This window comes from Opisthocomus hoazin, chromosome 22, assembly GCF_030867145.1.
Source record: "Opisthocomus hoazin isolate bOpiHoa1 chromosome 22, bOpiHoa1.hap1, whole genome shotgun sequence".
Classification (NCBI taxonomy): Eukaryota; Metazoa; Chordata; class Aves; order Opisthocomiformes; family Opisthocomidae; genus Opisthocomus; species Opisthocomus hoazin.
This window is the reverse complement of record NC_134435.1, coordinates 5842395-5866320: the sequence shown is the minus strand read 5'-3', so window position 1 is coordinate 5866320 and position 23926 is coordinate 5842395. Positions and strand designations below refer to the sequence as shown.

Sequence of the window (23926 nt, the reverse complement as noted above, 5' to 3'; positions counted from 1 at the left end):
CCGACTAGATCAGGCTTTAAATTTGAAGTCCAAAAATCAGTTGATTCATGTTTTTAAGAAGACCATCTTATCAGGTTTTGACCCCCAGGTATTTTAAATTTGATTTTCTTTGTCCTTCTTAACTACTTGTCTACAGAAACGCAAACTGGCCGGTTACAAGGTGTGAGGCGGGAGTAGGAGGCTGCCGTTTTCCAAACCGCCGCTTCTCCTCCTGCCCAGCCTGCCACCCCTCCACTCCACCTGCAATCACAATTTCCTACTACATAAGCGACCTGCGGCCCAGTATTTTAATGGTGTACATGTAACCCCCTAAACCTTGGAAGGCATGGCAAACTTATTTACCATAGTTTCACTAGTGCAAAGTAGCAATTTTCACTTCCACGTTCAGTTGCTATAAAGACCAGTTCGGGTTCAAGAGAACTCTAAAACTGTCACAGTGCAAACGCCATGTTTCAGCACAGAGGTCCTTGACTGCTCCACCTTCTAGACGGATCTACAGACAGAGCTATTTTATCTGACTCGTGATGAAGAACTCAAATTCCCACCCCTTACCCTGCACAATATCTAATGATTAGAAATACTACGTCCAAATGTTCTCAGTGCAGGACAGACATAGTCCACATGATTAGAATAGTTCTTAATTATCAGCAATCGTGTGTGACTATGCCTATAGTAAGAGGCTGCTGTATATAAAACAAACATTAATGCAAAACCAAATTGCAAAGCAAAGGCTGACCTTTAACTGGTATCCCTAGAAACACTCTGGCTAGCTAATGAGTACTATACAACATCCTGATTTTTGCGTTTTCTATTTTAGTGCATTCTGAAATGCCAATACATTAAAAGATCAGTCAGGTTCACTAATTGCTTTAAGAATTTACTTGCATTACATAATTATACACTGTATGAATAAGATGGAACCTAAAAGATCAACTTTAAAAGGAAGAGTTCTGGCATAAAACATTTAGCTTCAAGTTTTAAAAAATGCAGATCAGCAGTAAGATCAAGGCTTAAAGGCTTCACCTATAAACCTCTTCAGAAAGCTAATGAGAATGGTTTTACACTCCAAAACGTTAATACAATACCAACTCTCACCCCACTGCTTATGTCCAGACAATTGTATTTGACAATTTAGTTATGATTCTTTATGATACAAGGAACATTAGTTCTTCTTTAGAGCAACTACGGCACAATTTCTTATCTTGGTCCAACTCGGTAAGCTACTCTGAATACTGGCACGTATACCACAACATTCCTTACCACGTTTTCCTTTATGAATCTGCAGAATACTTGTCACATTTCTGTTATTTTGTGGGTGAAAACATGAAGCCACTGCACAAAACGTTATTCTCTTTCTTAGCCTTGCAATAGGAAGGCTACTTAGGAGCAAGAGATAACCTAGCTATTTTAAAGGAAGTTTGGACATGAGCTCATTTTCAGCACTCCCGCTATAGATCTGAACAAGAGCTTGAAAAGAAACATTGGTATCTAAATCCAAAAATCTTTGCCTTCCTAAAAAACAATTTCTAGATATTTAACTGCTTGTTAGAGTTGCTAAGCTAACTGAAGTTCAGGATATTAGAGAACTTGTTCACGCAGTTCATGCTGTACCCATCCAGCCACATCCTGACAGAAGCAACCAGACTATTCATAGATTGTTTTTACTTCAAACTAAACCAAGAAGCCTGAGAATGCTGTGCCACAACCACACTCTCACACAGCAAAGCCAACTCGAGATTTCTTTCCTGTCCCTATGTTCCACTTCATCACCTCCCTCCGTTGTGTTGATGCAGCTGTTTGCGAGACAATGCTGAAAACTAACGATACCCAGCTAAGAAAGCAGGGGTTATTGTCAGTGGTTTTCTTTTTTTTTAAATAAAAGAAAAAAAAAAAAGTATCACCACTCCTGACACGTCACTGGTTGGTTTTCAGCATTACTCCCACAACGGTTGTACTGACGCAGATTACGCGGAGTTAATGAGCAACGAAAGCAGCAGCTTTCCAAGTTCTGCCACTGGAGAAAAGTCCTGGCATACCGCACCAGAAGAAACCACGGGGTGATCCAGCCCATTGCTCCCTAGACAGCAAGCATCTCTTCCATGACTGATGATTACTGTATGGTCCAGAGTTGGATCTTTCACGATGTTCCTCAGCAAAGCAAGGATTCCCTCCTAGTTTTAATTATTCTTCATACAGATCCCTTGCTCCTAAAAATTCTTGTTCCTGAAAGTACTCGTTTACAGATGAACTGTGATTAAGGCAGCACAAACTCCTCTTAGTCCACTGGACCTCTGCTTTGTCAGGCAAAGCTCTTCTGTTGGGTGGACAACCGTTAAAACTTCTTTAAAAGAATATGAAAAAGTGTTAATGGTCCAAGTCTGGCATAAAGCATCTTAATATTTTTTATTATTTAGCCATTACAAAGCCATCTCCTTGTTCTGACAGGTGATACACATCAGACGGTGCATGCTCACACCTAGTTGTGTTTTAGTTTCGTTTCAAGCCTTCCTGTCTTTGTAGGTGTTGGTTCTATGTGTTTTCTGTTCCAAAAAGCACATGAAAGGACCTGTCTCTGAAGTGCAGCCAGTGCTTGAAAGTTTTTTTCTGATCCCTAACTCCACAAACCGATCTGTGCAGACTTATGTGGAGCACCATTTAAGTCCCATCAACTTGCAGGACCCACGCCTCACTCATCAATATACTCCAAAACAGCTCAAGCAGTAAAGCTGCAGAGATTATCTGCAATATGCAGTAAACAAAATTATGGTATACTTCATGGTCTCCTAACTCCCGCAAGACGCGGTACCCTAATGACATGAGCTACCGCTCCGATTGCTTCAGCATGTTCTAGAGACCCGCAGTCTTCAGACTGAAACGGCTGCCTTGCCAAGGAAAGGGGGAAGCTGAAGAGCTGAAGGCGGCCTTGGAGATACCAGTATTATAAAACGGTACAGAAACTTTAGGATGGTCATAAGGTGGGAAGCCGCTTCACTTGCGGAGTAAAGGCTGCATATCAGCAACATGAACTGAGACACTACATGCAAGAGAACCATCAAAATATCCAGGCTGTGATCACAACGTCTAGATAGCAGCCTCCATAACCCACCTAGCAGCTTTCCCTGTCTTAAAAAAAAAAAAAAAAAAGAAAAAAAAATCGATCTCTTCCTGCAGAGCTCTATTACAGCATAAATTGGAATACTAACAGCAAGTATTTTAGTTCTAAAGTAAACAACTAGGGATATATTTTCTGCTCCTATTCCCTCCTCAATTCCTTCACTTAAAAAAAAGCCCTTTGAGGCATTAACAAAAGGATTCATGTTGCAGTCTTCCAAAAGAAAAAACTGAGCTGTTGCCAACTTTTTTTTTTAAATAAGCACCATCTTGGAAGTGTAATTAGTAGCTCACAAGTACACATTAAGCATTTAAACGGCTTTTTCCATGGGACCTGCCTAAGCATTTGTAAACTCTTCAAGACTTCAGCTGTAGAAATCACTCAGTGCAGAAATCGTGAGTGCAGGTCCCCAAGCTTATGCCAAGCTTCCCTGTTAAGTGGGCTTCTATGATCCAATTTCAATGGAGGAACATAAATTACGTCACTTAATACAATGCTAGCAACCTTGCAGGATATTGTACAACAATCACACTCGCAAGTGTGAAGCAGCGACACTGAAGCAGGAACACAAAACAGACGCAACCCTGCAGTGACTCAGTTCGGGCAATTTATGTATAAAGCTTTCAAAATTACACCACGAAAAAGTCTAAATTTAGACTGGATTCAGTAATGTCAGTATTCTGACACCAAAAGCGGTGTAAAATCTCAATATACGGATTAAAAATCCCCAGACACATTGTATGCAACAGGACAAGGGTCAACCTCTGTCTCACGCAACTAGGACTAACATCTACAGGTAGGGTCTGGTGAGATTATTCTTGTCAGGTTTTAAGGTCAGCGGTAGTTTTTTCAAGCTCATCATACACAACTGTAACCTCTGAACACTATGTATTTCTCCTAGCAAAAAAAAACCGCTATGGAAATAAGTGACAATTCTTGTACACAGTTTCAATTCTGAAGACGAAAAGGCATCTCTATTCATACAGATACCGTCTGTGTATAATCTTTGCTTAATGTGGTGCCATTTAGGCCAGGATGTAACAGTACAGACTGCACCTACACACGTGTACAGCCAAAATTACATGACAAAAACAGAAAATAATTTAAAACTAACAGTCTGTTGGCAAACAGAAGCAGGGCGTCTGCAGCAGGGACTGCCTGTTGGAGCAGATGCGGCACAACTGGAAGGAGGAATTCTGGTTCACCGCCTGGCCTCCCAGGCTCGGTGGTAATCCAAATAAGACGACACACTGCACTACAAACAAAAATACTGAGCTCTTTGGCGATAGATTAACAGGACCGTTTTTATTGACACTGCCATTCTTTCAAAAAGAGATGCTTTTGTTCATCTGTTGGGAAAGAATTTTTGGTTTGCTCGATCCTGGGAGCATTCAACCCCATTTTAAAGACAGCAGTTTCCATCACGCACATTGCACTTGCTTAGAAGAATGTCTTCCTAACATCTACTACAGACTGATCTTAATGATTTTTTACCGTGACAGGTACCATGCTCATTCCATTTGTGACCTTTTGTAACATGTTTTCAAGTCTTCATACATAAAACATCAAAAGCATTTACCTGCCCATGCAGTATTACAGTCTCATCTATCTTTACATTTCAGTTCTTCCTCTAAAATTCAAACACAGTAAACAGCCTGAACACATCAAGACTGTATTCAGAGTTCAAAATGCAACCAGAAAAGAGATGCATGGTAGAATCCTTTTTATAAATGGACTGATCCCAGTGATTCAGGTGAAAAGTGAACAAAGAGTTAATCCAAACGCGAAGGGCTCCATTTCAGTAACAGCACCAATAAACCCCCACAGAAGGCTTCATTGCTAGCAGCAAACTCCACCGAGTCCAGATGAACCAGCAGGAAGAACAGAGGGCGGATAATCCTGTAAAATTACCCCAGTGGAAATGCTGATAAATTCCAAATTACGAGACCTGCTCTAGAATGGAAAAAAAAAATGCGAGATACAATACAATTACCAGTCAACACTTGCACATCTTTGTATTTAAGCCAAATACCACAGGTATTTCTTAATCCCTTTAATTTTGAATTAGTTATCTATTGCAGCGAAATCTAGATTATGAAAATAAGCCCCAGAAATCAAACGAAAAACCAGAAGGTCTGCAACTGTCGTTACAACGCAAACGCCCATCTGTGAAGTTGTATTTTCATTAATACCGTCTTCTATGCATTTGTGGAAATACAGACATATTTAAAACAAAACAGAACAACAAACCCCCTGTATTTGTTCTGCATACATTTCTCATATTACACAAAGTACGTTTCGCACGTATTTTTAACGTTTGCGGAAAAACCGCTGATGAAACAGGCGCTCGCAACGCCGAGGCGTCTCGCGGCCGAGCCAGCTGCTGGGCTGCGCGCTCTGCCAGGCCGCAGGCTCCCCACTCCCCACGGAACCGGCCTGAGGAGCTGCCCCGCCATGGCGGACCCCGCGGGCCCCGACAGGCGCACGGCACGCCCGGCTTCCAACAAAACGCCTGCCCGACTCCAACAACCGGGACAAACCACCACCCCCCCAGCTGAACTAACGGGCAATGGCGGAATCAGCGAGCAGCGGCTGCCCGGGCCCGCCGGGCCTCCCCCCCCCCCCCCCCTTCCCCTCTGTTTATCCCTGCATGCGTCTGTCCCGCGGCCTCACGTGCCGGCGCTCGGCCCGCCTCCCGCGCTCCCCCATTGGCCGCCGGGCTTGGCAATCACTTCACACTCCTGCCTCAGCGTTTCCCTCCGCCGGAACGAGCGAGGGCCGCTCCGGGCCCCGGCGGCGGGGAGGCCGCGGCTCCCGCTGCCGGCGGGGCGGGCAGCTGCCGGCAGCCCCTTCCGGAGCAGGCGCGGCGAGCCGCTGACAGGCAGCGCTGCCGGCCCCGGCTCGGCCCTCCGCCGGGCAGATCGGCCTCCGGGGAGCCGGAGCCACGGGGCAGCCGTGCGCCCAGGCTGGACGGGCAATTACCCGATTGATGTCATTTCCCTCTGCCTTTGTTTAATTATTTTAAACTCAATTGCACGGGGGGCGGGGGGGAGAAAGCCAACAACAACAACAAAAAAAACTTCAGGCTTCCAGATGCCATTACGCTAATTTCTCTTAATTGCCTCCCCGATGCAAATAAAGCCGTGCTCCCCGCGCGGCGCCGCCCGGCCCGGCGCCCTCCCCGGCGGGGCTTCACCGGCCCCCGGCCGCGGCGAGTTCCCGGCGGCGGGGCCCCCGCTCCCCGCCCCGACACCGCCCGCTTCCCCCGGGGCGCGGAGCCTCCCCGCAGCAATAACCACCCGGGGCCCAGCGCTGCCCCCAGCGCCGCTCCCCCGGAGCCCCCCCATGACACCCCCGAACGGCACGGCGCGGGGGGAGCCCCCCCCAACTCTGAGGGAGGCTCCCCCCCCCCGCCATAACAACACCGCTCCCCTTCCCCACAGCACTAATCCACCCCCCCCCGGGCGAGGGCCCCCCGCGGCGGGGGCCGCCCCTACCTGTGGCTGCAGCATCCCCGTCCCCCCGCCGCCCTCGCTCCGCCGCCTGCCTGGCTCTTTGTTTCCTGCCGCGGGCCGGACGGGAGAGCGGCTCCCCCCCGCCTCCTCCTCACACTCATTGAAAGCAAACAAGCATCATGGCGGCGCTGGCGGCGGCGGCTGCGGGCGGGCCGGCCCTCCTCCTCCTCCTCCTCCTCCTCCCTCCGCCCCGCCTGCCCGGGCCGCCCGCACTCCGCGCAAGCTCCGCGTCCGCGGAGGGGGGCGCGGGGAGAGGGGGAGGGGGGCTGGGGCCGGGGGGGAGGTGCTGGGGGGGACCCCCGCGGGGATCGGGGCGGGGGGGGGCAAGTGGGTGCGAGGACCGCGTCGTCGGATGGGAAACCAGTGCGAAGGGTGGCTGGCGGGGGAAGGGTTTCCAGCGGGAGCCCAGGAAGTCGAATGGAAATAGTCACTTGTTGGAAAAAGAACTTCAAATCCTCCGGCAAAAGTCCGAGTCCGGAGCTGGGACTTGCAACAGATGCGCTCAGGCAAAATGGGGGTGGCGTGTGGAACGCTTGTGAGGAAAGAGGGGATCTTCTGCGTCTTTGTGCCCTCAACAGCAGAACGGAGCCCCGGATCCTTCGCTGGGACGTCGGCAGGAACAGTGTTTGCCGTGAAATGGCCACCGGCACCCGGGTGGAACTCGGGTTGCAGCTCGCGGCAGCTTCTCCCTCTAACCGATTAATGGATGCGCACCAAGATACTTGGAAAAATAAAAGATGTTCTTGTTAAGTGGTGTTATCACTGCCACTGCGCATCAAGACTTTACAGTAAGGTGGGAGATGCGAGGTGAAGTGATGGTGGGGAAGTGCCATCTGCGGTGGAGTAATGGCCAAAATCGTGAATCATTACTTTCAGATGAAGGATTTCCTCTGTTTTTCAGAGGGTTAAAATGTTCAAGCATTGGAGATGTGGCAGCAAACGTGCGCTTGGTGCGCACCACCTCATTGACCGGAATAGTGAAGAAAGAAACGTTATCCCAGATACACAACCCTATGTCTGAACTGGGAAAGCTCAAAAAGAATTGAAGCCCAGTCTGTTTAGGTATGACTGGATATGTAGCTGGAAATAAATGGCACTCACGCTGTTGTGCAAGGCATTCTCTTCTAACATCATTTAAAGGAGGATGGTACGTGGTCGTGCTTCTGAGGAACATCGCCAATGACCATCAGGAGCAGCGCTTTGAAAAAGATGACCCTGGCACGCTGCGTACCAAACCCAATCGCAGAATGTCCTCTATTGGAAGGCCGAGCCCTCTGGCACTTCATTGGAAGTAATCCTGCTATCCTTCAGATTTCTGTTCAGTCTTATCACATTGCGTATCTGAAATGCTCTGGGATGATAAACCATCTCCTCGCCGCATGGCACAGTCCTGGCTAGAGATATCTGAGCTAGCTCCGTGACGGGATGCGGCACGGGCTCTGTCCCCAGCTTGGCTGGCTGTGGAGAGCTGACAGTCATTCAGAACCAGCTCGAGTAGCTCTACATGTCATCCTCCTGCGCTGTGGGTCTTTCCTTTCCAATAACCAGCTGTCCCACACATTCTTCAGTTAATACTTTCTAGGTCAGATATGGCCTCAATAGACTATATCATTTTGCCCAGAGCTGATTCTCCAAAAGCAGTAGGAAAGTCTTTGAATATGTTGCAGGATTTTCCAGGAATTGCTTCTCAGCAAAGGAAATTCAGCTGATCATAAGTCTCTCGAAAAATGCTTACAGGGAAACTTCATTCCTCAGGGATGGATGCTGGGGTAATATTACAGGAGGCTTGGAAAGGTCTGCTGGTGAGGGCCTTCATCGCTGCAAGTGGGGAACAAATGGCAGAAAATGCTAGTGATTCTCAAATAACTGAGAGAAGTGAAAAAGAGCATTAGAGGAAATAATTTAAAAGCAATTAAGAAATAATTCTTTATTGTTCCCCGTTATATAAACTAGCAGGAGATCCCAGCAATTTGGCAGATTTCAAGTTAATTAACTTTCTGATAACATTACAGGTGATTTATAAAAAACTAACACTATTTGAAGAGTCTAAATCTACAGCCTTTTACGTCAACAATTTTCTTTTGAACTGCCAGCTTGCCTGTGTGGTTCGAAACAACAGAATGAAGTACAAACAGGTACGTGGGGTGTTTTTTTTTAGAAACCGTTATGCTCCGCTGAATTTCCTGTGCAGAAGTGCTGTTGCTCATCTGTACATATGATTCACTTTTGCTCCCTGTAAGTGTTATCAGACCTGTAACCACACAAACCCTGGAGCAGATGGCCAGTGCCAGTATCGGTGTTTCTGGTCTGGGTGCTTAATGAGATCTGAGAGTGTAATGTGAGCCTCTTTCATTTTGCCTGTCTCACATGGCAGATACACTTCGTGCAAGTGCTCTTGTTGCTCAAGGTCACAGATTCATCAATCAAAAGAGAGCCCTTCCCATTAATCTTTTACCTGCTCGTGACATTCTCCATGCGTCTCGTGAGCTGCTGTGTTGCGTGGAGTGCAGGTGTCCTGAGTTCAGGACAGTGCTGCTGCTAAAAACAATCAGATTGGAGCAGAAATGAGTCCCTTTTATTAACACAATGTTAAATTTACCATACTCTGAGCTTCAGTTTTCATTCATTGACCCTCGAACAAAAATACCTTTTTGTGCTGTGGAAGAAGGCTTCATTTGGGCGAAACCTTGCTTGTGACCATGTGTCCCACCAAACGAAGGTGAATGTCCCACAACCTTTCTGACCTTATGCCCGGAGCCAGAAATACTTGCTGTGAGTAGTTTAAAAACCCTTAGCAGCCCCGTCACCTCTCGTCTCCATGCACACATCCCAGGCAAGCGCTCGGCCGTGTGCCTGGGGGGACTTGGGGAGGGCTGCTTGGTCCGTCTTACCAACGCTTACAGCTGGTCGGGGGTCCTGGTGCCTTCGTGCGCTGACAGAGGGATGTGAAACTTGTGGTAGAAAGTTGTCTTTGTGGCTGAGCCCTGGTACTTTCTGCTTTGTTTAAATTGCCAAATTTGGTGAAGCTAGACTCTTTTGAAATATCTATATACAGTTGTACAGTAGAGGCTTGTTTGACTTCTAAATTCTTTGTCATAGAAGACATATCCTTCATCCTCCACGGCTCATACAGGGTGGGTGAGCTGCAGAGACGTCACCCCATCCTGAGGGAGAGCAGGTCCAGAGCTGTCGGGGCCTGTGAAAGCGCTCGTGTCTGGGTTTACAGAAGAGAGGAACAAGGAAAGGCTCGGTGCTCTCTGCTCCTCCGCTTTCTGTGCCCGGGAAATGTGAAAAAACAGTGTAACTGGACGCAAGAAATGAAGCAGGGGAGGAGAGCGGAGTTACGGCAAAGCAGGGGAGATAATGAGGAGGAAAGAAGCGAGTAACTGGAAGGAGGAGAAGGATCACAAATATGAGGGGCAGAACTTAATTATGGTCTACATTTTCAATACATCCAGGTAGAGACAAGGATCCGAACTGCAGGATAGTTTCCATGGCTATTGAGATCAGTGGGATCACTGCTCTGAACAGGAGATACTCCTAAAATAACAGGTACTCTGAAAAATGAGGACTCGGAGCACTCATTTTGTACATCTAAAATCATTGCATGCTTAATGTTTTCAGCCGTAAGTTTTATGGCCTGTTCTCCATCTACCGAGTGAATGTAAGAACATCTCCTGTCACAGCTGGATAGTAAAGATAAATCTTTGATGTTTATTGAGCATTAAAGCTGCAGTGAAAGCCCCATACAAAAAGCACTGAGGTAATTAATATTGCTGCTTTCTTTCGCATGGAATGGAGTTCAGTGGTTTCCAGAAGACTTGTCTGTAAAAAGACAATTGAAAACTCCCCTTATGCATATCCACAACAGAGCTGAATTCAGGAATTTTAGTCCTGGGGTGGCACAATTTGTATGTAAGGGCTTTGCAGCCTTAGCATTACTTTAATATGCAGTTTTACGCAAAAATGGTCGAAGTACTTAAGAAAGAAGTGAAATATGATGAAAAGCTTTCAGGTATTTCTTTCTAGAAATGCCTGCATTTAGTATGAAGACTTCCATAGCGAGAGAATAATTTCTAACTCCTTTTTGCCAGTTATGGATGCTACTACTTAACTTTGCCACCATCCGAGATGCTTGTATGCCATGTTTAGACGACTGTTATAATTATTTAGGCATCTGATCTGCTGTCAGGATTGTAGCAGTTTTAAATGTGTGTTGAATCTTGTTCTCTACCTCAAGCTTGTAGGCCCATGGAGCATTTAGTCATTAATGTTTTCTAGTGTGTGCATTTGTGCTCTACTGTAGTGGTAAAGTACCACATCTAAGAAAACCGTAATTCTTACTTGTCCTAATCAAATATTAAAATTTGAACACTGCTAAGAAGCTGGAATTATGATGTTGTTTTCCTTATTGTCATTTTTCAGGAACAGGTTGATTCTTACAAATTTCTGTCTCTGGAATCACCTCTCCAACTCTTGGTTGCCTTTCTCCAAGAAGATGACCAGCTTTTTGTATTAAAACTAGGACAATGATATGAAAGAAAGAGTAAAAAGTGTGACCTGCATGCATTCATTGCACGGGCAGAGCTCCTGGTTGCATTCAAAGCACCGCAAAAGGAGCACAAGGCTTCACCTGTCACGGCAAGAGCTTTTACGTGTGTGAGTGAGTAGTGAAAATGGCTACGACATAGTTGAATGCCCAGTTACGGAGTCACAACTGAGAGGTTAATTGCCAAATAACGGCATTATCGATGTAAGATGGAAGGATTCTCATTAGTGGAAAGCCAGCTGCTCAAACTACCCGTCCAGCTTTTTGGTCCTTTCTCCCATGTCCTCTTTGTAGACATTTTGGCGGGTTTTGTCCCCGTCTTCCGTCAGCATCTTATTTTTCATCTTTATTCACTGTTGCTTTCTATGCTTTTCTCTAGCAACAGAAACATATTTACTCACAAGCTGATCCCATCTGTGCTCCTGCGTTGTAAAGCTTCCCCCCGCCGTGGCACTGCATGCCTGATTTCGTTTCGTACGACTGCAGGGAAGCTCCAGCCTTCAGGAGTGCCAGGATTTCACCCCGCGGATCAGACAGGCAGGGTGCTGCCGCTTGGGCATGGGTGTTAAAAAAAGAGGGCGTGCAGTTTGTCTTGTGTAAGAAAACGCAATAATACTATAATCATTTGACGCCTGATAGTTCACTGAAATGCAAGACCGATGAACTTTTAACTTAATTGGATCTCTCATGCTCGCACTGTTTCCTGCTCATGAATGAGAATATATGGGGAATATAATTCAAATGTACACTAAGCTGTCCCTGCTGCAGTCTCATACCTTGCAAATTAAGTAGGATCAGGACTCAAAAGAGATAACTAAGGGGACCTATGTCCTGGAGGAAATTACCGTGAATTACAAAATGATGGTTTCTCTCTTAATAAAAAATGAACTAATGCCCCAGTGTGACGCTATGGAACTCTTCAGCTTCTAAAGGTACTATCTTGGAGGAAATATATATGTTAATCCAGCTGTCATGCATAAATTCTCATTTGGGGCCTGATCTAATTCCCATCGAAGTAGAGATGGACTCAATCTACTTAAATTTCTCCATGCAGTTTCACGGCTTTCCACTATCTTCATCTGTTGTATCACATTACGGTGTGTGGGTAGAGTTGCCACATTCCACCCATGACACAACTGTTTCAGTGGCAAGTGAAGCGATATGTGCATATGGTATACGCAGTCTTTACACAAACCGTATGCTTGCAGACAGCTATCTGTGTGATTGGGGGAAGTTATGGAGGCTTCTTGAATATGAAGTCCATTTGCTACATTATTAGAAGATGTTGCAAACTGCGTTTATCATTACCGTGACCTTACTTTTGATGTTTGGGACAGAATGAGTGATTTATTGTTTACTTGTTGTAAATTAGCAACTCAGTTTAATTACTTTGAATAACAACGAAATGGTTGCATGAAGCTTTTAGAATCAATCTCTACAATTTGCTTGTTTTTTGCATCAAACCTTAGGCACAAATTGTACTTATGTAACAGTAAGTGACTTTGTACAGTTTCCAATTACAGTTATACATAGTTTTCCTTTTGCTACCTATTACACATTTCCAAGATGTTAAATGTCCTCATTGCTGAATGTTTAGTATGGGAGTTCATTATTTATCTGAAGAGTTTTGGCTAAGGACAGTCTCTAGTGGGGAAAAGAACTCACTGAATTTATAAAGTATGTTTTAATCATGAGGCTATTATAGGCTCTAGTATTTTTTTTTCCATTGGTAGTTACATAAAAGTACAAAATGACTGAATAAATTTGGCTAGTAGTTAACTGTGGATATAGCTATCATTTTCCCATGTGAATCGACAAAATACTTTCCTCAGGACCCCAGTTTTGCAGAGGGGGGACACAAAATAGTATTGGGTGAAGCACCAGTACAGCCAGAATAACGAAATCCTGGAACTGGGCAGCTTCTCGTGGAGCTACAGCTCAGATCGCTTCCCTGCTGCAGAGCCAGGTCTGTGGCTCTGGGGCACCCCGGGGTGGGATTCACCTAAAGAAGTGTGGGCATGTATTGTACACGTCTGTGAGCTGCTCGCCGTGGCCTGCCACTACAGTCAGTGGAGGCTACAGGACGCATCCTTAGGGCTGTAATTTCTTTTTGAAGGCTTGAAGGCAGGCATTGGAACTGAGAGTGTGAAACTGGGAGAGGTTTGTTTCCAGGTACTGGGAGACCTCTGTGAGCTGAACGAACGCGGGGTATGGGCTGCTGCAAAGGGGAGGGGGTGGACGCGGATTCAATAGCCATGCTGGCTAGAAGGCTGCACAACGGAACGATGTCCGCTCCGAAAAAGGTGAAAATCATTGCCTGCTTCTCAGGTGGTCACTGCAGGTGGCAGGAAGAAAATCTGTCCAATGTTTACAGCTGGTGAGTGGTGGGGTGCATTAAGGGTTTTTCCACTCTTTCCAAAATGTTAGGCACTTTGAATAAGTGCCTTCAGTCGGGGTGAAACGCCAGGCTGAACGAGCCACCGCTCTGACCTGCCATTGTTTCCTCTGTGTCCAGAAATGCTGGGCTGCAAGATTAAAAAAAGGACAAAGAGCTGTAGCATAAAAACCAAATTGTTTGAGCCTAATGCAGCAGCATCAAGCTAAATCACGTTTCCAAAAGTGTGGCTTTCAATAGCAAGCCTACTCCTGAGGAACTGGCAAATGCTCAGCGAGCACAACACGGAGACAACTGGCAGCCTGAGTCATTTTCCCATGTGATTGTTGAATGTGACAGATTGAGAGTAGCAAGGAGGACGAGTTCACGCTATGAGAGTGAACTAACCCAGCATCCGCTCGCTCGCTCAAGCCTGCGGATAGATGTGGAGTGCTGTGGAAGAGAAATGCCATCGAGGTTTCGAAAAAAATGGGTTTAGAACACATGTTATTTTCTTCCTTTGCTCATTTTTATTTCACTGTAGATTGTTTCTTTTTTTTTTCTCTCTATGGCAGATGGAAAGTAAGAGAAGAGCCCTTGAAATGTATTTGTAAAGCCTGTATTGCCATTAACTTCTTCCCCTTTTTGCTTTTTCTCTGAACACCTTTTGCGTTTCTACTTTACACCAATGCTGGATTGGCCTTTTTATACCTTGGTAGCTACTGCTCCAGCATGCTGGTTGAACAGAAATGGTTTCAGATTAAATGGGGGTAAATGTGCTTATAGAAATGATCATTTCCAAGCCAGCCTAGCGGAGGTCAGCTTTCAGAGCGAACTGCAGCAGGCTGGGGAAGGCCAGGGAAGATACTGATGAAGTCGCTGCTGCAATCAAGTATGATGAAATCTTTGCTGCATTTCTGATTAATTTATTAATTAAATTTCACCACAATTTATTTTCATACATGTGCTTGGGAAAGGTAACATCCTTCCCAATTTCTTGATCATAAACATTCAGCGTGTGGTCTCTGCCAGCATAGCTGAGCACATCGGCTGTTCAAGGTAAATCCCTAACGTGTTCGGCACTGAGTTGGTGTTTGAAGTTTGCCGCTCAGCTATACAACGTTGTACGTGAGGGATTAGTTTGTTTAACCTTTGTAAAGCAGTGTGCTTGATTAATTAGTTGTAGAGGTGTTTGATGAGAGGAGAGGCACCATGGGCCAGTGGCACCAATGACCTGTTGCAAAAGAAGCAGATGTAAAGGCTTTGAGATGTGCAACGTTGCTGCCGAGGGCCCTTGCAAACACAGAAGCCTCTGCACAGGCCAAGAAGGATAAAGGTGGATTTTTGATGTGTCCAGAAGTTTTTTCCATTCTTTTTCTTCTGTAAGATCTTATGTGTAACTGTGGGTTCAGGACATATGTGGTTCTGGTTGCAACAATTGGAACCAGATCTTTTGTTCTCCGTTCATGCCCTATTTGTCAAGACTTTGGGAGGATAACGATTCCTGGGAGTCCTTTGGCTGCAGTGAATGGCAAGTACCTAGACTGACTCCACTGGTCTCCGTTTTATTTTACAAATAATTATGAGTAATACATTAACACAAGAAGAGCCCAGACCTTTGCTGCCTAATGTGCCAGGCACGCTCTGTTTGCTCACCACAGCAACAGGAAAAGATTAAATACGTTCTTTGTATTTGTGAGCTCCAGGCTGGTATTCTTGCCAGCCTTAAGTGATTTATTGCTTCAGATCTGCGTTGCTGGTTCAGAGTCGATGACCTGGGGGGGATGTGTGTAAGTGAAGGGACCTGTACGGAAATTTGGTGATTTAAACCTGTATTTATTTCGTGAAATTTTTGTTGTTGTTTGCCATAATGGCTGTCTGTAACAGCAGCAGCCCATCAGTGATGTGCCAGTGGGTGATGACAGACCCCAGGGAAATCATGGCATCGTTAAGATTGGAAAACACCTCTAAGATCATCAAGTTGAACCGGCACCCCAACACCACCATGCCTGCTAAACCATGTCCTGAAGGGCCACGTCTGGAGAGCCCAGGACAGGGTGTGTGGAGCTGCCGTTGCTGCGTTCTCCATCTCAGCACCTCCGCATTCGTCCCTGCACCTGACGTTGGCATCGATCTGCTCCAGCCTGGGCACCTGCCCTTTAATTGCGTCCCCTGATTCCCCTCGATGCTGCTCTTTAGCGAATGCAATTCAACAAAATCTCAGCACCTTTCTCTCGGCAGCGTGGCCGTTCTCTGTGCCCCGAGGCTGTCGCCAGCTCTGTCCCCGGGGTTGTCCCCAGGGCTGTCTCCAGGGCTGTCCCCGAGGTTAGAATTATAGAATCATAGAATGGTTTGGGTTGGAAGAGACCTTAAAGATCATCTGGTTCCAACCCCCCTGCCATGAGCAGGGACATCTTTCACCAGACCAGGTTGCTCCCAGCCCCATCCAACCTGGCCTTGAACACTGCCAGGGTGGGGGCAGCCACAGCTTCTCTGGGCAACCTGGGCCAGGGCCTCACGACCCTCATGGTGAAGAATTGCTTCCTAATATCTAATCTGAATCTGCCCTCTTTTAGTTTACAGCCATTCCCCCTTGTCCTATCACTACATCCTTCCTGTAGGCCCCTGCAGGTACTGGGAGGCTGCTCTAAGGTCACCCCGGAGCCTTCTCTTCTCCAGGCTGAACAGCCCCAACTCCCTCAGCCTGTTCCCGTAGGAGAGGTGCTCCAGCCCTCTGATCATCTTCATGGCCCTCCTCTGGACCCACTCCAACGGCTCCATGCCTGTCCCGTGCTGAGAGCTCCAGAGCTGGACGCAGGACTCCAGGTGGGGTCTCACGAGAGCAGAGTAAAGGGGCAGAATCACCTCCCTCGACCTGCCGGCCATGTTTCTCTTGATGCAGCCCGGGATATGGTTGGCTTTCTGGGCTGCAAGTGCACATTGGCGGCTCCTGTTGAGCTTCTTGTCCACCAGTACTCCCAAGACCTTCTTCTCAGTGCTGCTCTCGAGCCACTCTCCATCCAGCCTGTACTTGTATTTGGGATTACAAACACAAGGGTTGTCCCCAGGGTTGTCCCCGGGGTTGTCCCTAGGGCTGTCCTCGGAGCTGTCCCCAGGGTTGTCCCCAGGGCTGTCCCCGGGGCTGTCCCCGGGGCTGTCCCCGCCGGCGCCAGGCCCTGCAGATCTGGCTGCTCTTCCAGAGGACGGGCAGCAGGTGGTAGCACTTGTTCATTTCATCCCTTTAAATTTTTTTTTTTTTTAAAGAATTAGGCTTTGCAAAGCTTCATCTTATTTTATAGAAAGGGAAGGTTGTTTCCAGAGAGGACGAGCACCTGGCTTCCTCCGAGTTCTTCTGGTTTTCTACCAAAGCCAAAGCTCCTCCCTTCCACCCTGACACTTCTAGAGAGACTTCTCCTCTGTGAGCTCCTTGGCCGTGTTACCAAAGAGCTTGGCTTGGCCGACTCCGTAACGCCACGCGGGATGATTTTGCTGGGGAAGCACGCAGGTTGTGCTGAGCAAGCAGAGCACCGGCTCTGGGAGAGGCAGCGAGCTCCGACAGACTGTGCGGACCCGCACGGCAACGCCGAGCTCAACTGGTTGCATCAGCTCGCGGTGCCGCTGAGAGGAAGCGGTCTCCTCCAGCCCCAAATCCTCCCGAGAGGTGTGCCGATAGCCAGGGCAGCGCTTCAAACAGACGGGGTCTGGCTGCTTGCTGGGGTCTGCCCTCCAGCTGGCAGAGGAAACGGGCAGAGCCTCCTTCCCCCCGAGCTGTACATCCGCAGGAGCAATGTACGTTATTTTGGATGAATATCCCTGTACGTGTTGGGATAAGGCGGTGCTTTGTGCTGGCCTGGTGAGAGCATCTGCATGGGGCTGGACAAAGGCATGGATGCAGTTTTGAAGCATCCAGTTAACCCATATGTCCATAATACATTCATCCCGTGATTTATTTAATACAGACACTTTGTTTACTGCTCGCTTTGGAAATATTTCAGCTCCAATAAAGGTGCAAACTCTTTTTAATAACTGGACTTTCATAATTAACTTACATGTTCTGACAGTCTGCTGTCACCTGAAGAGCAAAGCTGCAATGAAATGTTCTTAAATTAAATTGAGGCATCCAACCTCAGGTTTCTCATTTGACTGGGTTTAGAATTGTTTTCAGACTGCTCTTAAAAGTGCCTACATCTGGCAACAACATCTGCAGTTTGGCCACTGGGATAACGACTGAGTTCTTTCCTGGTCAGACCTGGGCCAGAGCACAGCTGACGTGTACCAGGAGGCTTAACCCTCCGATACCTGGCATGTATTTTCAGGTGTGGCTGGTCGTGTACAAAATATTGTACGACTAATCTATTATATCTGTATATATCTATTTATAGATGTGAGAGCAGAAATGGCAGCATTTTATGCTATAGGAAATGGACACTGTCACAAGAATATGTGATCCAGCTTGGCTCTGCTTATTCTGAACCGTTTAGGGTTTTTCAGAATTGAACTATAAGCCTACTGTAATTAAATTGTGTTTGAGGTTTTATGTGTTGCTTCTGACAAGCCAGAACTTTTCTTCTTCAGCAGCAGGCTGGGATCCTGTTCCCAACTTATATACAAGACAAGTAAAACAACTTAAATGTAGAAAAAGTAACAATTCTCCAAGAACTGGCCAGAGTTCCAAATCTTCCAGAGGTTTGTTCCGTGCAGATTAAATTAGTTCCCAATACACTGTAGTCACTGTGTCATCTGTTTTTCAGCGCAAACCTGTCTCGGGCAGGTGCTTATTACAATATGTGGCAATATTACCTTTTCTTTCATTAAACTTTTACCAGTAAAACCTCATTAATTCTCATCTGGGTAATCCAGTAGATGAATTATCACTGCAGTCCTCTGGTTTTCCAGCCTTGTAGTTGAGCCAAATCCCAACTTTTCCAAAGAGTGGATATTAATTTTGTGTCCCAGTCAGCTGGTAAATCACATGGTAAATGTTAATAGCAGGAATGAGGTTCCATGTTTCTAAGTTATTTTTCACAAAGTTTACAGGAAAAAAAATATGACTAGCTGGTAAACCATCCTATAAAAGATGCATTTTTATGGGAGAAGGGGGGGTGCTAGTGATGACTTATTTGTCGTTAAGTAAGTGAATGTAGAAGTAGCAACGGATATGAAGTTACTGGTCAGACTTAACCAGATTCTGACGTGTAATTGCAACACGCTGCTGCTGAAGGGTGGTGCTTGCAGAAATATCAGTGCTAGTAAGCAAAATTCCCTTCAGGACAGGATGATAGAAAAGCTCTGGGAACAAGCCCTAGCATAGACTGGGTGTCCTGCCAGTAACCTTCACTGCGGTGACGTGGGAGGAACCACCCGTTGTAGGAGTGCAGATGGCTTATGCTATTAGAGATGTCCCTGACAGGCTGGTCAGCTCTTTCTTATCTAATTTCAGTTCAGCAGGGAACATGCTATTAATTGTAGATGGGATGTGGATGTGCAGGATGCTGCCCAGCTCTGTTAACACGACCTAAAACCTGGATCTCCCCTCCATCTTCTCGTACTTGGGGCTGATGGCCCTGGGGGCTGGACCAGGGTCTACAAAACAAATTCCTTCCCTTGTAAGACGTCTTTTATGGCTTGCCAAAGAAGGACCTGACTTGTGAATAAACACTAGTGTGAAGATGGGACTGGGACAATCTGTCTGGTTTTGCGTAGTTGTGTAAATGATTTTAACTTTGTTTCTAAGTTGTGTCTTTAAAAAAAGAGTCGAATTGCTTAGTGACAAGTCACAGGGCCTCATTCAGGAACAGAGGCCCTTCAGTCTGAAAGGCCAACTGAGCTCATACATGTTTTTCCCTGATATGGGAGGCTCTGCTGTTCGAATTCCCTTGGTGGTGGTTCACATGGTGCAACACTTCACCATGTCCCTTGACTGCCATTTGACGTTGCTTTCTAGCCAAAGTGAAACAGCGTGCATGCCTGGAGACTGAAGGGATGCTTCACTTAGTTTTCGCAAAGAACATGGTGCTCATATCCTTACTGATGGGTGAGCAGGTTAAAGGCTGTGTCCTTTGCTAGCTTAGCAAAGCTGTACATCAGCTCTGGCTCCTGTGGCTCTGGCTTTTTGCTGAGGACGTCACGGGTTCAGTTCTCTCACATACAGTGTGATATCTCACATACAGGTCCTGCTATTAGATATAGATGGATGTTAAGGAGAACATGAGTAATCAGAGCAACTCCACCCTATATGGTGGAGATACAGTGCCCTGATGGGAGATTCCCATGGAAAAGTCCAGTAAACGTGATAAGAATCCATAAACTGACCTTTGATGTCTGCAAGTTTCAGAAGAAAAACATTTAACCTAAGGAAACGGTAAATCCGATGCGTTCCCAAGTGGATTGGAATGAGGGCAAGCTGAAAATGCATTTAGAGCATTTACTATAGATTTGTGGGGTCAATATGCTCCAGCCAGAAGGAAAAGGCTTTGCTTTCTGTGAGAGGATTCTGCTGCCAGTTACCCTACAGACGCCAGACCCTGTAAGTCTTGTTTTGTTAGAAAAAAAGCTTCTCAGCTGGAGCTTTGCGTGAAGAGATTCGGGCCATGCCTGTGTTCTTCTCATATTCAGTAGCTTTCATGTAAGTGTTTGTGGTTCTGAGGTGATGCTTGTGGAGGTTAGCAGGGTTCAGGGGGTGTTATTCTGTGCATTTTTCTAGTGGACATCCCTGGAGGCTTGTACAGCCCTAAGGGACACACTGGCCCTCCTGCAAATTGTATCTCACCAGCTAGAACTGAATGAAGAAAATCATAATACAATGCAGCAGGTGAAGAAAACTTCTGGCTCAACACCGTGACGGAGCTGGAAGCGAAGGAGGAGCAGCCCAGGCTGCAGACGGCAAGAGGGAGCAGAGGGCATTAACACGCAGGAATGCAGCGGGGAGATCTGCTCCAGACCCCAGCAGTAATAACATCAAGCTGCAAAAATACCCTTTTTGGGTGGGAGATTTCAGGAATTCTGTCAGTTATTGCTGAAAACCAGACTGCAGCCTCAGTCCTGCTTTCTCCAAGCGTGAGGATATGTAGGTCTATATCAAAGGATCTGGTTCATACCTACTTTGTAACTGCTCATCTTGACCCTACAAAGCATTTCAGTGCTTCTGCAATGAATGTGAATAATTCCATTAATCTCATCGAAACTGCTGCTGTATTTAAAAGTAGGTGTTGGAGTGGTTTGCATGGTTATAGAGTCCTCTAGGAATGAAAAAATTCATTTCATGGAAACATTCAACCACTTCTGAAAAAGAAACTCCTGCTTTGCGCTGGACTGGCTGAATTCAAATGAGATTTATCAGACCACCTCTTCAGGTCAGATAAAGAAAGCAGATAATGCAGGGTAAAAGACCAGATTTTTACAAGAAATTACTTCTTTAAGCATCACTTCCAGTAACTTTGTCAGTGACGCAGTATTACTTGATGCATCATAGGGTGTGTTGGGTGTATTACACTACATTATATGGTGTAAAATTATTCTCGTTTGGCAGCAGAAATGTTTGACGGTATTTCGAAGGGCCTGTAGCTTGTCCTTGAGAAACTTGTGTTTTTCAGCTGCTGTACTGCTATGCACAGGAAAAGTGATGTTCCATATAACCAAGCTGTAAAAAAAAAAGGCGTTTCTGGTTTTAGCTCTGATTACCAGTATAGGCAGGCGTAAAAGATTTACTTTTGTTTGTTTGTTTTTAATGGAACATCAATGATTGAAAGGATTGCTTCTCATCTTTAAATGCACCCAAAGATAAAAAAAGGTTGCATAAGACATGACCCAGTCCTCAGATCTTTAATACAAGTTCTGCCCACTCCGTAGTGTCTGATCTACGCTGTTGCTCATGGAGGTGACTGAATTCATGCAGATGTTTTCTTTCCTATATCAGAAGTAACAGCCGAACGCACAAATCCCAGCCTTTCCCAGTCAGAACTGATCGGTTGCCTCACACGTAGCTTAGTAATATAAGGAAAGTAGATTTGAAAAGGTTGCAGGGAACTAAGCAATTGTCATTTCTGCCCTCTTTCTAATGCAAACCACAGAATTCATCAGGAGGTTTCTGTATCAGCCCAGCTGCTCTAGTCCAGCTACCAGCCACGGGGTAAAGAGATCTGAGCTTCAGTAGGTGTAACTGCACCCAGAAAAGAGGAGGAGGGTTGGGTGCTCCCAGGAGTGGTGGTGGCCCAGTTTGTACAAAGACCCGTGCCGAATGCCAGCCCAAAGCCATCACTGGTTTCATCTTTGCTCATTGAAACCTGTGCCTTCCCTCTAATCGACAGCTGCCCTTATAGCATCACTTCAATGGATGGAAACAGTGCTAACTCTGTTGCAGGTGGTCCCTGTGCACTTAACAATATTAGCAAGGGCACTATAATGTGCTGTCTCTCGTTGGCACCATTCCCTGAGAGAGCTATAGTAACTCCAAGGGACTACTGCTCGCTCCCAAGCGTCTGTGAGAAAGTATCCCAGATCCTCATCTCTGGAAGGCAGCAGAGCTGCTGAATCAGAGAACAAACAATTTAAAAAGCAATGGGATAAAACTATTTGCACCGTTTGCCTTTTAGCAACCAGGTTGCCTGTGACTTTTGCGAAGTGGCACGGGACAGACGCCCGGTGCGATATTTTGGTATCTTGTGGAGTGTCCTGAAGGTGTCAGAGCCTCCCTTCCAGCAGCGGGAGGAAGGCTGGCGTGCCTTGCGGTTTGGCTCTGCTCGCAGTGAGGCACTGCAGAGCTTCCCCACGGAGCACATTACGCTCCTTACAGAGTTCAGCTCGACCGTGCCAGCCACGGAGCCGAGCATTGCACAGAGCGTTTTGTTTTCTGCAGTCGTTCAGTCGCTCGTAAGAAATGGAAAGGACAAGCAACTCTGTTATCACAGCTGCCTTTGCAGGGAAACTGGGTGGCTTTTAGGAGCCTCTTACAAGCATTTTATTACTTAATAGTAATTCCTAAATTCTTCTTTTGTTTCCATCATCTCATTTGAAAGTACGATGATTTGGGGGTAAATACCTGCTTTTCAACCAATGCTTTTTCAAAGGTCTTTCCTTGGGTTCCTAATAAATCTTTGGAGGTGTTTTGATTCATGTGCATGCCTGCCCATCTGCCAGGGCTTTTGTAAGCCAGCACCTCCTTCTTCTGTCGCTGTCCTCTTATACCTCCCCGTGCCTGCTCGGAAAGCGATACAGCCCTTCCCCATCGACGTGGCAGCTCCTTCCCCTGCCTCGCTCCTGACTCTTGTATCTTCATCCCCTGCCCTGACTTCACTCAGAAGACCAGGACTCCTTACCCCCAGATCCCATTCTGGTTTTTATATTTGCTGCGATGTCACTCCACTGACTGGATAATGGTTGTCTATCAAAAAGCCGAAGAAGGAGAGTTAGTATTAATTTTGGAAGAAACAACCCATAAATACTGGATGTTTTAAAAGCATTCTTACGTTGTACGCTATCGATCCCCCCGGCTCTCACCGTTTTTAAGCTGAGAGCTCTCCAGACAAACACACGCCTTAGCAGAGCGGGGTACTGATTTGATCCCAGCTGCGACTGCTGGGTCTGAAGACGCTGTTTATAAGTAAACTGAAGATGTGCACGCAGCGGCAAATGTAGGCGATGCTGAGACGAGGAACTGGATTATCCAGCAGCAGTCACCTCCTGGCCCCACGTCATGTGAGACCCTGAATTACCTGCGAAGGGAGGGCAGGGACGTGCAGGCACCAAACCTTCTTGTGCACCAAACTTTGAGAGCCGAGAAGGCCAAATTGTGCAGGGTTCAACTCAGGACTAAGCCGAGCAAAGCTCTGCAGGGACCCAGTGGTGCCACTGGAGGCTGCCAGGCAGCCCCGGCCACCTGCAAACCCATTTTTCTGTGAGGCAAAGCCTTGGCCAAATCCCTGCAGACAAGAGTGGCTGAAGGGCCCTCGGTGTCCCTGGAGTTGTCCCTGGGCGGCCGGCTCCTGCACCGACAGTGGCCCGGCCAGAACGGTGCGGGGCTTGGCAAGGCTGAGCTGCCCCTTCTCGCCACCCCTGAGGGCCCGTCTTCTTTCTGCTGCTTCTTGGGAATCTTGGAAAGCAAAGCCAAGGCATGGGAATCGTCCACATGTTTGTCTTAAAGGCAAATCACTTGCTGCTCTCCTGCAGTCTCTGGCAGGATGTTACAAGAATAAAGGCTCAACTGTGTTATAAATAGTTTGAAACCTTGTGTGTGAAGGTAGTTCTGGGGTAATCAGGATATTTCTCTACTTTAAGAATCCCATTGGGATTGACCTCAATGCTCCCTCATGCACAGATCCCTCGTCTGACTGGAGCCGTCTTTTCACGGTAGGTTACTTGGCATAGCTGCAGACGGGGGC

At 46.6% G+C, this 23926-nt stretch overlaps 1 protein-coding gene across 1 annotated transcript in view; it reads right to left on the bottom strand.

The window, feature by feature from the left end:
• The window catches only part of CNOT6 (CCR4-NOT transcription complex subunit 6), a 32781-nt gene extending 26013 nt beyond the window's left edge, over positions 1-6768 (bottom strand). Inside the window, exon 1 of the mRNA XM_075441574.1 lies at positions 6610-6768. The gene's annotated coding sequence lies outside the window, so the exon portion shown is untranslated. The remainder of the gene's footprint in view (positions 1-6609) is intronic.
• Between the last annotated feature and the right edge of the window lie 17158 nt (positions 6769-23926).